Genomic DNA, 17,634 nt, shown 5'->3' with positions numbered 1-17,634 from the left:
GGCGCAACTATATTTATTGTTGGTTATCTTCCTCCATATTTCCATTGTCAGCAGAAATAACTAATGCATAATACACAATTAAAGACTACTCGAGACTCAGAGTAGTGGGTAATAGTGAAAGGGGTTGACTACAACATCCTGTCACATTCCAATTAATGATCATGATTTACAGCTTTTGCAAGAAAGTCCTGTGTCAGGATAAAGTGCATGGTAGTAATATCTCACTGATGCATTTTATTTTCCAGGTAAGTCATCAGCAGGTGTCCTTAATGTATGGCGCAATAAAGAGCAAAACTATGTTTTTATATTATTAGCTGTCAGAAGATATTTGTGTGTAAATCAAAGAATGTTATATAACAGGCACCAACCGAATGAGGTGGTGTTACTGTTAAGGCATTAACTTCATATTCAGGAGGACGTAGTCCACTCTCTCTGGCCATCCTGATTTGGGTTTTGCTACATCACTTCAGACAAATGCAAGACTGGTTCCTTCATCAAGGCCATGGCCAACCACCTGTCCTATCCTTATAGAGCACACTTACCTATCCTGTGTATATCTATATTTTGAGCTTCTGATTTTTATTGTATTATAATGACAACTCCCATATCATTATTAGATGGTCCTGGGATGAAATAAATAAATAATAAACACCCCCCTGAAACTCCATTATTTCTGCAGAGGGCAAACAACAAGCATTTAAAATAATGTAACAAACATAATCCATATGTTAAAACTGTGAATTCTCTGATCCTACCTTTTTGGAGTGTGAATGTCCTGGAAAAAAAGCACTCACATGTGACATTGACACAATTACCTGAGAGCATTAACCAATATGAAGCACCAAAGCCACTTGTGTCTAATTTGCAGAAATTACGTAAAAATGGCACAAGTTATAAATAATAAAAGATGAAGATGTTTTATGTGTATTTGATGCGGTAGCTAATAGACGACTATGCTTAAGAGCATGTCTGTTCCAAATATTAAATACACTCCTGGAAATTGAAATAAGAACACCGTGAATTCATTGTCCCAGGAAGGGGAAACTTTATTGACACATTCCTGGGGTCAGATACATCACATGATCACACTGACAGAACCACAGGCACATAGACACAGGCAACAGAGCATGCACAATGTCGGCACTAGTACAGTGTATATCCACCTTTCGCAGCAATGCAGGCTGCTATTCTCCCATGGAGACGATCGTAGAGATGCTGGATGTAGTCCTGTGGAACGGCTTGCCATGCCATTTCCACCTGGCGCCTCAGTTGGACCAGCGTTCGTGCTGGACGTGCAGACCGCGTGAGACGACGCTTCATCCAGTCCCAAACATGCTCAATGGGGGACAGATCTGGAGATCTTGCTGGCCAGGGTAGTTGACTTACACCTTCTAGAGCACGTTGGGTGGCACGGGATACATGCGGACATGCATTGTCCTGTTGGAACAGCAAGTTCCCTTGCCGGTCTAGGAATGGTAGAACGATGGGTTCGATGACAGTTTGGATGTACCGTGCACTATTCAGTGTCCCCTCGACGATCACCAGTGGTGTACGGCCAGTGTAGGAGACCGCTCCCCACACCATGATGCCGGGTGTTGGCCCTGTGTGCCTCGGTCGTATGCAGTCCTGATTGTGGCGCTCACCTGCACGGCGCCAAACACGCATACGACCATCATTGGCACCAAGGCAGAAGCGACTCTCATCGCTGAAGACGACACGTCTCCATTCGTCCCTCCATTCACGCCTGTCGTGACACCATTGGAGGCGGGCTGCACGATGTTGGGGCGTGAGCGGAAGACGGCCTAACGGTGTGCGGGACCGTAGCCCAGCTTCATGGAGACGGTTGCGAATGGTCCTCGCCGATACCCCAGGAGCAACAGTGTCCCTAATTTGCTGGGAAGTGGCGGTGCGGTCCCCTACGGCACTGCGTAGGATCCTACGGTCTTGGCGTGCATCCGTGCGTCGCTGCGGTCCGTTCCCAGGTCGACGGGCACGTGCACCTTCCGCCGACCACTGGCGACAACATCGATGTACTGTGGAGACCTCACGCCCCACGTGTTGAGCAATTCGGCGGTACGTCCACCCGGCCTCCCGCATGCCCACTATACGCCCTCGCTCAAAGTCCGTCAACTGCACATACGGTTCACGTCCACGCTGTCGCGGCATGCTACCAGTGTTAAAGACTGCGATGGAGCTCCGTATGCCACGGCAAACTGGCTGACACTGACGGCGGCGGTGCACAAATGCTGCGCAGCTAGCGCCATTCGACGGCCAACACCACGGTTCCTGGTGTGTCCGCTGTGCCGTGCGTGTGATCATTGCTTGTACAGCCCTCTCGCAGTGTCCGGAGCAAGTATGGTGGGTCTGACACACCGGTGTCAATGTGTTCTTTTTTCCATTTCCAGGAGTGTATTAATCTAAATATTGTTTAGAATGTTACACAAATCTGTATCACATGGCATGAGATTGCGCTATAATCTATCCTATCTATACTGATTAGAGGATCAGGGCTACAAATGATGTATTAACTGTCTACCAGATCTCTGTAGCAGGTGCTTCCTGCAAACTACACCTACAGATAAGAAGTAGTGAGCAGTAACTAATCATGGGTACTTCCAATATACTTAGCACCTTCACACTCATGCCACATATATATTGTGCTTATTGAAGTGACATTAATGTTGAATGATTAAACAACATGCTTAAAATGTCATATATATTAATGAAACAATGGAAAATCCAGAATGAATTCAGCTGCCAGAGACTGTGGTCATGTGTGTGTGAGTTGCATTTGTGTGCGTGAGCATGTGTGTGTGTGTGTGTGTGTGTGTGTGTGTGTGTGTGTGTGTGTGTGATCTAATTTCGATGAAACCCTTTTTGGTTGAGAGCTCACTTTCTGACAGTCTTTTGGTTGTGCCTATCTGCAACTCAGCATCTCTGATAGATATTAATGGTATATTACCTAAGTGCAAATGTTATTTCAGTAATACAGGGTGTTTATAAATGAATGTTGGGGTTTTAACGCTTTTTAATATTAATTATATTAAACTTACAGTTATTAATGATATATCAAATGAAAGAGCAATTCAAACAGTTTTACCAAGAATGTGAGCACCATTTGTCACACGGCACACATCAAGTCTATAGCCGAATTCTTCCCAAATGTTGACAAGTGTGTCTTCAGTGATTGTAGCGAAAGCAGCTTCAATCTGGTTTCTTAATTCAGGAAGGTCTGCTGGTAGCAGAGGCACATACACACGATCCTTGCTGAAGCCCCAAAGAAGAAAATCACATGGTGTTAGGTCAGGCGAACGTGGAGGCCATGCAAAGCAAGCCCTGTCATTGGGCCCCTTGCAGGCTATCCAACACTTGGGTACAGTGAAGTTCAACCAATCGCGTACTTCGCTATGCCAGTGCTCACATTGGACATTTATAAGGTTCTTGGTAAAAATGTTTGAGTTGCTCTTTCATTTGACATATCATTTATATCTGTAAGTTTAATGTAATAAATATTAAAAAGAGTTAAAATCCCTATATTCATTTATAAACACCCTGTATAACCATAATAAGATCTATGTAATGTTATGATAACAATATGGCAATTACCTTCTTTCTCTCTCGCAGGCATTCTAAGAACATAATGATGATAGATACAGAATAAAACCATACAAGGAGTTTGTATTTATCTGGAAGATTGTCTAGCCAGATACAATACTAACAGCCCCTTTTTGGAGTGTCTCTTAAGTACATTATGTCATACGCCATTCCATCAGTGTTTTTACTACAAAACTACAACAAGGTTACATTGATGAAGTAATTAATTTTTTTAGAGTTAAATAGATTAATATTGACTGTTAGTGGTGTCACAACCATTGGGGGGAAAAGGGAGGGTACACTTCCAGGCAAGATACAACTGGAATCCATATGGAAGCTGCATAGATGCATTAAAAGCCACACCAGCAAAATACATTTGTATGAACAAAAATAAGTTTTGGGTATATTAAGACAAATGCAGGAGTACACACTTGGGAAACAGCAGATAAAGAAGCTAAGTAATCAGGTATGGGTTCTAGGTACAATAGTAGTAAGTTGCCTTAAAATATAGGAGGAAAAGAAAAGAGAAGGCAATCTGCAGTATTAAATGGGTTACTGTACTGTTACATATGTGAATGATGTAATAAATAGGGTTGGTGAACCTGATAAAGGATGACCTATGCCTCAATGAAGTATAATTGATATACAGAACACCATCACTGTGAAACTGGGATTTTTAGTTTAGGGAAAGAGGTGTGTTTGATGATTTCTATAGAAGTAGCGTACTATTAGTTTTGGGGCTTTTCTGAGGTGACAAAGTAATGGAACCCACCTGTGTTGTGTGACCTATACATACAATGATTTGGTAAGGAAATAAGGATGCTAATGTCTGATATTTGTGAGCTTTTCATAACACAGAAAATAAAGAGTAAAGGAGTATAGTAGGTAAGTAACAAAAGGTTTGGAAAATGTAATTACTCTTGCTTGCTAGTAGTAACATACATACTGTTTAAAATCTAAAAATGTCTATGGTAACCTACATGGTTTGATTATATACATTTTTTGAGGTGGGGGGGGGGGGGGTTAATTCAGTGTAAATAATTTAGCTGATTTTCCTGCTTTGTCTTATTAACTGTAAGTAAAAACCAAGCAAGAGGTATGGCTATCAAGCCTAAGTTTTTGCTAGAATTTTAGTTTATTAGCCAGAAGAAGTTACAGCAATGATCAATCAATAACAGGAAATGACATTTGCTTGATGTCTGATGAGCATGATTCAACAAAGAATATATTCATTCTGCTTAACCAAAGTATTGATAATTACACTTGAGGTGCAAAGGTGCAACGGGTTTCCAGCACCCTCAGTGGCTAGTCCTCAGCTTTCTTTCTTTCTTTTTTAATTAAAGAAATGTAACAGTAATTTATGATCAAAATATATATTAAGAGCATAACTTACTTCAAGAATTTAAATTTATATTGAAGGAATGATTACTTTACAGCAATGTTTGTGTGACCTTGATCATACTTGAATTGTGTTGAATATTATTTTATCCTGTAGGATTACAAGGTGTACAGTGAATGTACATGTAATATAGGGCACATCAAAAATAGAAAACATTCATTACCACATACTTCCTAACCTTTTTTCTTACATTCTACCATCATTGATTATAAGTAACAATATATTCAGAAAACAAAGATGATGTGACTTACCAAATGAAAGTGCTGGCAGGTTGATAGACACACACACAAACACACACATACACACAAAATTCAAGCTTTCGCAACCAACGGTTGCTTTAACAGGAAAGAGGGAAGGAGAGGGAAAGACGAAAGGATGTGGGTTTTAAGGGAGAGGGTAAGGAGTCATTCCAATCCCGGGAGCGGAAAGACTTACCTTAGGGGGAAAAAAGGGACAGGTATACACTCGCACACACACACACATATCCATCCGCACATACACAGACACAAGCAGACATTTGTAAAGGCAAAGAGTTTGGACAGAGGTGTCAGTCGAGGCGGAAGTACAGAGGCAAAGATGTTGTTGAAAGACAGGTGAGGTATGAGCGGCGGCAACTTGAAATTAGTGGAGGTTGAGGCCTGGCAGATAACGAGAAGAGAGGATATACTGAAGGGCAAGTTCCCATCTCCGGAGTTCTGACAGGTTGGTGTTAGTGGGAAGTATCCAGATAACCCGGACCGTGTAACACTGTGCCAAGATATGCTGGCCGTGCACCAAGGCATGTTTAGCCACAGGGTGATCCTCATTACCAACAAACACTGTCTGCCTGTGTCCATTCATGCGAATGGACAGTTTGTTGCTGGTCATTCCCACATAGAAAGCTTCACAGTGTAGGCAGGTCAGTTGGTAAATCACGTGGGTGCTTTCACACTTCTTCGAAGGCCAGACATACCAACAATTAAAGGGAACAGCCATGGGTACCAGGATGGCCCCCTCGTATGCCAACCTATTCATGGGTCGCTTAGAGGAAGCCTTCTTGGTTACCCAGGCCTGCCAACCCAAAGTTTGGTACAGATTTATTGATGACATCTTCATGATCTGGACTCACAGTGAAGAAGAACTCCAGAATTTCCTCTCCAACCTCAACTCCTTTGGCTCCATCAGATTCACCTGGTCCTACTCCAAATCCCATGCCACTTTCCTTGACGTTGACCTCCATCTGTCCAATGGCCAGCTTCACACGTCCGTCCACATCAAACCCACCAACAAGCAACAGTACCTCCATCATGACAGCTGCCACCCATTCCACATCAAACGGTCCCTACCCTACAGCCTAGGTCTTCGTGGCAAATGAACTGCTCCAGTCCGGAATCCCTGAACCATTACACCAACAACCTGAAAACAGCTTTCGCATCCCGCAACTACCCTCCTGACCTGGTACAGAAGCAAATAACCAGAGCCACTTCCTCATCCCCTCAAACCCAGAACCTCCCACAGAAGAACCCCAAAAGTGCCCCACTTGTGACAGGATATTTTTCGGTACTGGATCAGACTCTGAATGTGACTCTCCAGCAGGGATACGACTTCCTCAAATCCTGCCCTGAAATGAGATCCATCCTTCATGAAATCCTCCCCACTCCACCTAGAGTGTCTTTCCGCCGTCCACCTAACCTTCGTAACCTCTTAGTTCATCCCTATGAAATCCCCAAACCACCTTCCCCACCCTCTGGCTCCTACCCTTGTAACTGCCTCCGGTGTAAAACCTATCCCATGCACCCTCCCACCTACTCCAGTCCAGTAACCCGGAAGGTGTACACGATCAAAGGCAGAGCCATGTGTGAAAGCATCCACGTGATTTATCAACTGACCTGCCTACACTGAGAAGCTTTCTATGTGGGAATGACCAGCAACAAACTGTCCATTTTCATGAATGGATACAGGCAGACAGTGTTTGTTGGTAATGAGGATCACCCTGTGGCTAAACATGCCTTGGTTCACGGCAAGCACATCTTGGCACAGTGTTACACAGTCCGGGTTATCTGGATACTTCCCACTAACACCAACCCTCCACTAATTTCAAGTTGCCGCTGCTCATACCTCACCTGTCTTTCAACAACATCTTTGCCTCTGTACTTCCACCTCGACTGACATCTCTGCCCAAATTCTTCGCCTTTACAAATGTCTGCTTGTGTCTGTGTATGTACAGATGGATATGTGTGTGTGTGTGTGTGTGTGTGTGTGTGTGTGTGTGTGTGTGTGTGTGTGTGTGTGTGTGTGTGTGTGTGTATACCTGTCCTTTTTGCCCCCTAAGGTAAGTCTTTCCGCTCCCGGGATTGGAATGACTCCTTACCCTCTCCCTTAAAACCCACATCCTTTCGTCTTTCCCTCTCCTTCCCTCTCTCCTGATGAAGCAACCATTGGTTGTGAAAGCCTGAATTTTGTGTGTATGTTTGTGTGTCTATCAACCTGCCAGCAGTTTCATTTGATAACAATATATTCAAATTTAATGTGATAAGTACTCTTCAGCACTGTAAAATTCCTTTTCCACCGGAAAATCTTTGAAGTTCTTTGAAAACTTAGTGTCATATACATTAACATGCAGTTTTTAGGCAACCTTCTTAGTAACTTGATACCTGAGGTACTGGAGTCTTTTTTCAAGCATTTTCAATCATTAGGGTATGTTTCATATGTCATTCTTCCTCCATGTGTTGTGGGCGTGTACACTAGCATTTGTAGTCCAGTCTGCAGTATCTTTTGTGCTATGTGTTATAGTTTTATTTATGTACAAGGATGTAAAATTAAGATGCCTAGTCTTTTAAAGCAGTTTCTGCATGTTTCAGAAGTCTTCTTTTTAATATGATCCTCATTCCTTGTGTGTGTGTGTGTAATGTGAACACCCTTCTTATTTCTTAAATTTTTGAATTTCCCCACACTGTCTTCCTTCACTGAACGTATGGTTTTAAGAATCCACGATATACTGTGCACAGAAGCTGTTTGCATACTGTGATAGGTGCCTCATTATGAATATGTTGGAGCTAAAATGCTTACAGACAGAATTAATATATTGCTTCTATTTCAGCTCATTATCCATAGTAATACCTAAGTATCTAGTGGATTCTACTTCTTTCAGTCTCATTTCATCACTTCTAAACCCAAATGCACAGCCTTCTCTTCATTTCTGATAACTGCGTACATAGTCTTTTTTAGGTTTACAAAAATTCCATTTTTCAGGACTGTGGTGAAACTTCCTGGCAGATTAAAACTGTGTGCCGGACCGAGACTCGAACTCGGGACCTTTGCCTTTCACGGGCAAGTGCTCTACCAACTGAGCTACCCAAGCACAGCTCACGCCCCGTCCTCACAGCTTTACTTCTGCCAGTACCTTGTCTCGTACCTTCCAAACTTAACAGAAGCTCTCCTGCGAACCATGCAGAACTAGCACTCCTGAAAGAAAGGATATTGTGGAGACATGGCTTAGCCACAGCCTGGGGGATGTTTCCAGAATGAGATTTTCACTCTGCAGTGGAGTGTGCGCTGATATGAAACTTCCTGGCAGATTAAAACTGTGTGCCAGACCGAGACTCGCACTCGGGACATTTGCCTTTCGTGGGCAAGTGCTCTACCAACTGTGCTACCCAAGCACGACTCACGCCCCATCCTCACATTCTGGATACATCCCCCAGGCTGTGGCTAAGCCATGTCTCCGCAATATCCTTTCTTTCAGGAGTGCTAGTTCTGCATGGTTCGCAAGAGAGCTTCTGTTAAGTTTGGAAGGTAGGAGACGAGGTACTGGCAGAAGTAAAGCTGTGAGGACAGGGTGTGAGTCATGCTTGGGTAGCTCAGTTGGAGAGCACTTGCCCGCGAAAGGCAAAGGTCCCGAGTTTGAGTCTCGGCTCGGCACACAGTTTTAATCTGCCAGGAAGTTTCATAACAGCGCACACTCTGCTGCAGAGTGAAAATCTCATTCAGGACTGTGGTGTCTGGAGATATGTATGCTCTTCTCTCAAACTGTACCCCATTTTGGTCATTGTTCAATACTGTTGTGTCATCTGCACACAATTTCTTCTTCCTTCTCTTCAGGCAGCCAATGGCCTAGCCGCAGTGGTAACACTGGTTCCTGTCAGCTCACCAAAGTTAAGCACTGTCAGGCTGTGCTAGCACTTGGTTGGGTGACCATCCAGTCTGCTGAGCACTGTTGGCAAGCGGGGTGCACTCAGCCCTTGTGAAGCAAACTGAGGAGCTACTTGATTGAGAAGTAGTGGCTCTACTCTCGGCAACCGACATACGGCTGGAAGAGCGGTGTGCTGGTCACATGCCCCTCCATATCCGCATGCAGTGAGGCCTATGGGCTGAGGATGTCAGGGCAGCTGGTCAGTACTGTTGGGCCTTCATGGCCTGTTCGGGAGGAGGTTAGTTTAGTTTACTTCTCTTCAGGCAATAGATTAAAGAGCAATGGCCCCATTATGGATCTCTGTGGCACTCCATATTTGATGTCTTTGGTTTCTGACTGATATGCACTCCCTACAGTTACCTGTTGATAAGTATGATTCTATCCACTCACCTGCTTGCACTCAAATACCATAGTTTTCCAATTTTCTTATCAGTATATCATGGCCAGTAGTGTCAAATGCTTGAGAGAGACCCAGAAACATTGCAGATACAACTTGTTTTTTATCTAAGGACTGTATATTATATATTATAGCCTGTCAGACTGTCAATCACTGGTTCTGTAGATTTACTCATTCTGAAACCATTCTGTGATGGTATAAGAATGTTGCATTTGTCCAGATAATCAACTAATCTATTATACACACATCGAAAAAAGTTTTGCTTCACCCTGGTTCCCACAACTCCTGAAGATAGACATTGATTGTGGATATTTATCATGGACACAGTCCTTTTGACTGTTCAGAGATGTCACTAAACCCACCCAAAGATGTAAATGACCATGCATGAGCAGCACCTATTAGATGGAGGGGGTCTGACAGCCGTTCAGTTCCAGTCATTCCACCAGGCAGGAGGTACACGGCTCATATTGTCTGCAGTTCAAACATGCCTAGATGGTCAATACCGCAGTTCAATTGTGTCCGCATTGTTACTTTGTGCCAGGAAGGGCTCTCAACAAGGGAAGTGTCCAGGCATCTTGCAGTGAACCAAAGCGATGCTGTTCGGACATGGAGGAGAACCAGAGAGACAGGAACTGTCGATGACATGTCTCGCTCAGGCTGCCCCAGGGCTACTACTGTGGGAGACGACTGCTATCTACGGATTATGGCTCAGAGGAACCCTGACAGCAACGCCACCATGTTGAATAATGCTTTTTGTGCAGCCACAGGACATTGTGTTATGACTAAAACTGTGCGCAATAGGCTGCATGATGGATAACATCACTCCTGACATCCATGGCTAGGTCCATATTTGCAACCATGACACCATGCAATACGGTAAAGATTGGCCCATCAACAACAAGCCGAATGGATCGCTCAGGAATGCCATCATGTTCTCTTCACTGATCAGTATCGCATATACCTTCAACCAGACAATCGACAGAGATGTGTTTGGAGGCAGACGGGTCAGACTGAATGCCTTCAACACACTGTCCAGTGAAGGTAGTAAGCTGGAGGTTCCCTGATGTTTTGGGTGGCATTATGCGGGGCCAACATATGCCGTTGGTGGTCATGAAAGGTGCCGTAATGGCTGTACAATATGTGAATGCCATCCTCCGACTGATAGTGCAACCATATTAGCAGCATATTGGCAAGGTATTTGTCTTCATGGACGACAATTTGTGCCCCCATTGTGCACATCTTGTAAATGACTTCCTTCGGCATAACATCACTCCACTAGAGTGGCCAGCATGTTCTCTGGACATGAACCCTATTGAACATGCCTGGGATAGATTGAAAAGGGCTGTTTATGGATTTCAAGACCCACCAACCTTTCTGAGGGATCTACACCAAATTGCCATTGAGGAATGGGACAATCTGGACCAACAGTGCCTTAATGAACTTGTGGATAGTATGCCACGATGAATACAGGCATGCATCAATGCAAGAAAACATGTTACTTGGTACTAGAGGTACCAATGCATACAGCAGTCTGGACCACCACCCCTGAAGGTCTTGCTGTATGGTGGTACAACATGCAATGTGTGGTTTTCATAAACAATAAAAAGGGCGGAAATAATATTTATGTTGATCTCTATTCCAGTTTTCTGTACATGTTCCGTAACTCTCAGAACCAAGGTGATGCAAAACTTTTGTTGGTGTGTGTATGTAAGCATTTACAGGATTATTGAGAAATGTGATATCAGTGAAAGTGGCCTCTAGTTCTTGGGGTCATCCTTATCCCCTTTCTTGTACACTGGCACTACCCTGCTTATCTTCAGTTTTTCTAGAAAAATTGCATCTCTGAAAGAGATCAATGGTGAGATTACTTGCTCACATACTTGCTTTATTATATGATTCAATATTTGATCATTACCAGCCAATTTCTTGGACTTCAGTTTTTTTATAGTATTCCTCAGTTCATCTTCTGTGACTGGTTTCAAGAACATGGTTAGCTTAGTAACTCTTTTTTTCCCCTGTTTTAAGTTGCCTACCACATTTACATAGTCATCATTGAGTGTGTCAGCTATTTCCCTACCATCTGTAACCACTGTGTTGTCTATTTTCATTGATTTGATATCTGTTTCTTTGTTCGATCCAGCATTTTTCTTTCTTTCACTATTAATTGCATTGCAAGCTGCCTAGTTCATTGTGGTGGCATTCATTACTCTTGCTGTTGTCTCTTTTATTATTTTTCTATGCTTCTTTCACAGCAATTTATAATTTTGAGCTTCAGCCCTCTGTCTCTAATCCTGCAGCTTCCTGCACAATGTTATTATTTCACTGGTAATCTACTTTGTCTGATCCTGTGGCTTTCCTTGTCTCTTTACTTTGGGGAATGCTACATTAAAATGGTGTTTGATTGGTGAATGATACTTTTTGTTTACATTCTGCACCTGTAGGGTTTCATTCCAGGTTTCCCTGCTTAATAATATTCTAAAAATGTTAATATTTTGTTCACTGATGTTCTTGATTTCTTTGGTTGTTTGTATTGGTTCTGATATTATGTCCTTACTTCTGCAGAAGCAGATCAGCTGTCCATGATGATAAGATACTTCTGTTTGGACTACATCTGACTCATAGTTATACCTATTAATATTAGTAAAGACGAAGTCAATAACTGTGTGACTTTGAGAAGTCATTCTTGTTGGTGCAGATATTGTTGCCTCCATATTGTACTGTATTCACAATTCTTAAAAATATTGTATTGTTTTTGAGTCCTTTCCCATATCAGTATTGAAATATCCACATATAACAATGTTTTTCTTAGTATTCGTTCTTAGTAAGTTGGCAGTTTTTTTCAGAAAGATGCTAATTTTGCCACTTGGTGGTCTGTACACACATAACAATCTAAAGTCATCAGTCACTACACCAGTAATTTCAGTCTTTTTCTCTAGCTATTGGTAATCTCGGTCCTTTACTGTTTGTAGTCTTTAGGGGCTTTCCTGTTTTAATATGTATGGAAACTCCACCACCTTTATGTTTAGATCTACAGAAGTAACTGGATAAGATATAATCCTTTATCGTCAATTTGGCTATCTGACTTTCAGCATATTCTGTGGTCCGTCCTTTCTTGTGTGGTGCTTATACAGTGTGACAATTACTGAACTATATGAAGAAAACAACTTTATTCAACATGTAAACGTCACTACAGATATTCAGGTTCAGTTTATGAGATGTTCAATATGCCTGCCATCCAGCCGGCCACTGTGGCCGAGTGGTTCTAGGTGCTTCAGTTCGGAACCGCACTGCTGCTATGGTAGCAGGTTCAAATCCTGCCTCAGGCATGGATGTGTGTGATGTCCTTAGTTAGTTAGGTTTAAGTAGTTCTAAGTCTAGGGGACTGATGACCTCAGATATTAAGTCCCATAGTGCTTAGAGCCATTTTAGAGCCTGCCATCATTGGCAATGATGTGGCACAGATGAATAGTGAAGTTCTGCATGACCCGCTGAAGTTTTGGAATATAGATGTTGTCGATGACCTCCTGAATGGCTGTTTTCAGCTCAGCAATGGTTTTGGGGTTATTTCTGTATACCTTGTCTTTAATACAACCCCACAAAAAAGAGTTGTACATGTTCAGATCTGGAGAATATGGTAGGCAATCAAGGCCAATGCCAGTGGCCTCTGGGTGCCCCAGAGTCAGAATGCTGTCCCCAAAGTCCTCCTCCAGCAGGACACTGAATACTCACCTGCTTCGACGGTGTTGAGCTCCATCAAACACAAGCCACATTTTGTTGAAATCAGCGTCACTTTGGATAATGGGGATGAAACCATCTTCCAAAAACTTCATGCACCATTCATTAGTCACCATGTCATCAAGGAACATATCACCAATTATTCAATGACTGGAAATTGCACACCACACAGCAAAAAGCCTGCAAATTCATCAAGTGGTAATTTTCCAATGAGAAATAACGTTGAAGACCCAAACATTGCTAGAGTGGCATCTAGTACAAATGTAAAAAATTAGTGTGTCAGTGAAACTCAACCCCACATTAGAAACAAACCAAATACAGACGTAAACAATCTGATGGATGAAAACTGTTCAGAAGGCATCAGTACAGACTGGCAAGAAGTGAAAAACAAGCGAGGAGGCAGAAGAAATTCGACTGTAGCGAAACAAGAAAATGAACTGGCCAAAACCACTGAAGACACAGGAAAAGAAAACAAAACATCTTACAAGACTGTGCTACAAAATGGAAAATCTGGTAACAGTGTTTGAGGCCCACTATACAAACGTTTGTGAATGCCAGTACTAAAAACAGAAATAAAGCCATAATAGGTATTGGCGATGAAATAGGAATTCTGTATGGCGAAAGAAAAACCTGGTTCCACCTAAGCAAACTAAGAGGTGGCGCCACAGCTGAAACTGTAGCTAACTTCTTACAGAACACTTTCCCCAATCACAACAACTTCACAGTTGAAAAATTGTAAACAAAGGGAATAAATAATTGCTTCAAAATTGGTGTTAATTTCGACCTAAAAGATAAAATAATGGACAACAGTATATGGCCAAAGAACATTGTGATAAAACGTTTTTTATTCCAGAGGATGCCCAGTGCACCAGTGTGATAAACTTCCAAGCCCAAGAATACTCCAGTGAAAAAGGAAATGATATCATTGAAGAAAATGCTGTCTTAGTTATAGCGAGTGTAAATGTGCAGTGCCCCAGAACAAAACTTGATACATTATCACTGTTGACGAAGTGAGACCTAATGTATTATGTACATGTGAACACTGGCTAGCCCAACCAGAAAAAGAATACTATAGAAACATTGAATATTTAGAAATGGTGAATGCATGGTGTAGAGAAACTACTATCCATGGTGGTGTGGCTGTGTATGTAAATAGTAAACTCAGTGCCAATAAAATTAACTTAAGTAAATTTTGTGTAGATCTAGACTTAGAATTAGCTGCTTTGGGACTGTCAGATGCCAACTTAACTGTTGTTTCTGTGTGCTGGTCGCCAGATGGAAACTTTGAAAATTTCCTCAACCGGTTGGAAAGCTGTCTGTGTCACCTAGTGCACTTCGGGACAAAAATTGCTGTATGTGGAGACTTCAACATTCATATTGGAGAAGGTAATGATAAAGAAAGAGCTTTCATGAACTTAGTAAGCAGCTATGGGCTATTCGTAGGAAACTCTCTACCAACAAGAGGAGCTATTAGTCTTGACAAAATTGTGACAAACCTAAATAGTTGGGACTACAAAGTAAGTGTGGTGGACCCTATACTAGCATTTCACCATACAGTAATCATGAAGTTATGGACAAACTCAGTAAGTACACAACAAATTCCCAGCTGGCATTCAAATTATGTATTCAGAAATAGAGTTATTACAAAGAAAAGCTTACATGATGTCAAATCTACAGTGTCTTCTATAGATTGGCGCCAAATAATTGATGAATTGCCACCAAATTCTGCATTCAATCACATGTTCCATACCCTTAAAGTGAAATTTGATGAACATTTTCCATTAAAACCTAAGAGATATTCAAATGCTAAATCAAAATGTAGACAAAAAACTAACAAAGTAAAGAGGTGGTATACTCCTAGACAAGCCAAAATAAAATGTGTTGTCCAAGTACTAAATTACAAGGTAAAAGCTGCTAAAGGTATAGATATTAAGGATAGACTGTACTCTAGTTATTTACAGACCAGAAGGATCTACAGAAAGAAAGTAGACAAAAGCAAACAAGGAAAGAAATGCCAGATTTATTGAAGAAGCTCACAATCCTTGCAAAGCAGCATGGGATCTGCTTAATGAGCACAGGAAAAACCCCAACTCTTGCTCTAATTCTTGCAGTCCAGATGAGTTCAATGACTATTTTATAAAAATAGTGGAAAAAACGGTAGATGAAATTCCCGACTTTGGAATAGATACTACAGCTGCTGTGAAATTTGAGAATAAATGCGCCATGGTAATATGGAAGAGAGTGTACCCAAAAGAAATAATAAAAATTGTAAAAAGCTACAAATGTTCAGGGAGCCCTGATATTTATGACATGTCTTTTACTATGTTAAAAACTATAATCAGTGAAATTGCACAGCCATTAAAAGTAGTAATAAATAAAAGCCTCCATGCAGGGGAATTTCCAGACTTCCTGAAAGTAGCATGCACAGTGCCTGTTTACAAAAAAGGCAGTTCACATGATGTGTCAAGCTACAGGCCCATATCTATAATACCAGTACTAGTGAAGGCAATGGAGTCAATAATGAAAGAACAACTATTAAGTTACTTTGAAGGAAATAGTCTCTTTTATGATGTGCAACATGGCTTTTGGAAGGGCAGGTCAACAACAACAGCTATACTTGACTTAGTTACAAACATAAGTAAGGGTTTTGAAGACAAAGAGTCTATAGCACTAGTATTCTGTGACCTTAGTAAGGCATTTGACTGCATCCGACATAAGGCCCTGCTCAGAAAGCTTGGTTTTAAGATGGCGGCTACAGTAAAAGTTAAGCAAGTGTCCTTCCAGAAAAACTTAAATTTTGCCGTAAAAAAGAAATCGTGTGAAAATTGTAAAGACGAAATCAAGAAACTGAATGAACGCATAACGAGCTTACAGTTCATAATCGGCAGTTTGAAAACGGACGTTTCGAAAATACAACAAGAAAATAGTGAACTGAACACGCTAAAACTTGTGCGAGATAGTTCGTCCGTTACGGAAAAGTGGTCTAATGTAAAGTGCAAGAACAGTAAGTCCAAAGTGCAAATTCGGAAAAACTGCGAAAGTTACGCAAGCTTTGTGCACGAAAACACATTTCAAGTACTTTCGATCGCCGATAGTGAAAATGCAACTATCAGTTCGCATGAACGATGGGAAAAGCAAAAAGGCACTTTGGGAATAAGGTAAGAGAAGAAAATTTACTGAAACAAACAACTGTGAAGGAGGTCAATATAAATGTGCCGACCAAAAATTGTGTCGAAGTGTGTAGTAAAACAATACAAAACGATTCGCAAATTGTGAACTCCAATAACAGGAAACTGTTTGTGTTTTCAGACAGCCATGGTCGTGGACTTCCGAGTAAACTAAAAGAATCAACTAAAACATTTTCGTGTGGTATAGTGAAACCGGGAGCCCCACTTAGCGAAATTAAAAAAATGACCGAATCCGCAGAGGCAAAAAATCTGCATGATAAAGACTTCGTTGTACTTATGGGAGGCGCAAACGATATCTACAAAAATGAAACAGCGAGTGCAACGCGCGATCTTAAACAGTGTCTGAGGAACCTCACTCACACTAACGTAATACTTGTCAATATTCCGCATCGCTATGATCTTGTAAAATGGTCATGTGTTAACAGAGAAATAGAAAGTGCCAACAGTCAGTTTGCAAAAATCTGCAGACATTTTAAAAACGTGGAATGCGTTGATATAAGCAGTATTGGACGTAGATTCCACACCCAACACGGACTTCACCTGAATGGCTTGGGGAAAGAATATCTAACAAGCCTGATAACCAGGGTAATAAAAAACCATCAAAATAAATTCAATACCAAAACGATAATTGCATTGCCATCGCCTGACTCCATAACGAAAACGCTTCAAAAAAATTCATTAGAAACTTCATCATCAGCAGCAAAACATGTAAAAAACGGCCAAATTTTAACAGAAAGAACAGTGGACATCGATTTCAACAACAAAAGAACTACTGTTCCTCATCAGCCAAGTATTATTTTAGACGAAAATAACAAAAACGAGAAGACTCCAAGTTCACAAGGAAACACTGCAGTAGTGGTAGAACCAACATTTGAAGTGTCAGAAACAGCACCACCATCAACAACAATAAATAGAAGGCTGTTGGACAGAAGAAATGCTGAGCCTCCTTCTCATCTCAACGATTTTTTATGTGTGGGCCTGAAGAAAAAGAAGGGACAACAGTAGGTAGTGTCAGGTGTCTCCTCTCTCCTGTTTCAAGGCAGACTCCAATGGATTCTCAGTCAGGTAACAGCACTAATAGAATAAAAAAGCAAGAGGAAAGCATCTCTTTCTTTCATCAAAACATAAGGGGCCTCTTAAACAAAACAGA

The 17,634-nt window shown here is 41.6% G+C and overlaps 1 non-coding gene across 1 annotated transcript; it reads right to left on the bottom strand.

Moving 5' to 3' along the window:
- Positions 1-8,259: 8,259 nt before the first annotated feature.
- Positions 8,260-8,334, bottom strand: Trnas-uga (transfer RNA serine (anticodon UGA)). Its single transcript has one exon. It is a non-coding gene; the product is annotated as a tRNA-Ser (tRNA).
- Between the last annotated feature and the right edge of the window lie 9,300 nt (positions 8,335-17,634).

This window comes from Schistocerca nitens, chromosome 8, assembly GCF_023898315.1.
Source record: "Schistocerca nitens isolate TAMUIC-IGC-003100 chromosome 8, iqSchNite1.1, whole genome shotgun sequence".
NCBI classification, from domain to species: Eukaryota; Metazoa; Arthropoda; class Insecta; order Orthoptera; family Acrididae; genus Schistocerca; species Schistocerca nitens.
The sequence above is the reverse complement of the archived record's forward strand: the minus strand, read 5'-3'. Positions and strand labels throughout refer to the sequence as shown.